This window comes from Bombus impatiens, unplaced genomic scaffold, assembly GCF_000188095.3.
Source record: "Bombus impatiens unplaced genomic scaffold, BIMP_2.2 scf_0463, whole genome shotgun sequence".
Taxonomy (NCBI): Eukaryota; Metazoa; Arthropoda; class Insecta; order Hymenoptera; family Apidae; genus Bombus; species Bombus impatiens.
The window spans coordinates 1,119,391-1,120,485 of NT_176882.1; the positions used below are offsets into that span (position 1 = coordinate 1,119,391).

Sequence of the window (1,095 nt, forward strand, 5' to 3'; positions counted from 1 at the left end):
ACGTTTCGATACTTAAGCCTGCCGCTCGAACGCGAACCTACTATATTCGAGGAATGTAAAATATAGCGTAGAGTGCGGGACGACTATCGATGATTCATGGATAGCTCATAGAGAAACAATTTCTCGTATGTTAAATATGAGAGATTATAATTTCGAGAATGAAAAATCATAAATAACGAGTTCGTTTGCGAAATTAGTTTCGCCGGAGTTTAGGCGGGGCAGCAAGGTAGTGGATGCGAGCAGCACCGCTGGTTGGCGCTCCACGCGAATCACAACACTGCCACGCCGCCTTCCACCGAAACATGCTTCCGTTCTCTCCTTCGAGATGCACGGCTCCGAAAGATTCCTGGTATTTATCCAATATACACTTCCAAGGAATCACAACGCTATCTTCCTCTTCGTATCATAGAAAATAAAACGGATGTTACCTACATCCGTACTAAATAACGTAGCTTGGTCGAAGAGACGCGATAGAGAGACGAAATAAGAAGAGCAGATGGAGAGAAGAATTCTTTCTTACTATGTACTCGTAGAGCAAGGACGGAGACACGGCGCGGGTCGCTGTCCCGATATCCCGTTGGTGGCGACGCGTCGGACGACCTCGTGGTGGACGTAAACCAAAGGGTCGACGCACGTTCGTGACGGCGATGATCGCTGGATCGCGTGCACGCACGTCAAGTCACGCTGCTCTCGTGGCGCCAGAGACACAGTTGTACACACGATTAGAACGCACTGTCTAACACACGTAGTCGTGTATCTCAAGAGAGGACGATGACAACGATGACAACGATGACAACGACCTCCCCTTACAGCGAGGGACGGGGCGATGTTACACCGTGTAGCAACGAACGAGAGATACTGAAGGAAAGCAGCACGCGCCACCACCTTTTTGTACGAGCGAACTGTGTACCCACGGATGCCGACTGTGCCGAGGGTTGAATGCCAACCAGCGGAGGGGTAAGAAAGTGCGCAGTAAGGAAAGGATGGGCTCCGCCCTCCACCCTCGCACCCATCCCCACTCTGGCCACTCGTCTACGCTCACCTATTGCCGCTCCTCCGCACAGACTTACGCTACCATCTGGAACCCCCCGCCGC

The 1,095-nt window shown here is 51.8% G+C and overlaps 1 protein-coding gene across 4 annotated transcripts in view; it reads right to left on the reverse strand.

The window, feature by feature from the left end:
- Nucleotides 1-1,095, reverse strand: part of LOC100748223 (insulin-like peptide receptor) — a 116,579-nt gene that overhangs the window by 97,356 nt on the left and 18,128 nt on the right. Inside the window, exon 1 of one of the 4 annotated variants that reach the window (XM_024368556.2) lies at nt 521-634. The exons of the other annotated variants lie outside the window; for them this stretch is intronic. The gene's annotated coding sequence lies outside the window, so the exon portion shown is untranslated. Of the gene's footprint in view, nt 1-520; nt 635-1,095 lie in introns of those variants that run through there. 4 annotated transcript variants of the gene reach the window in all.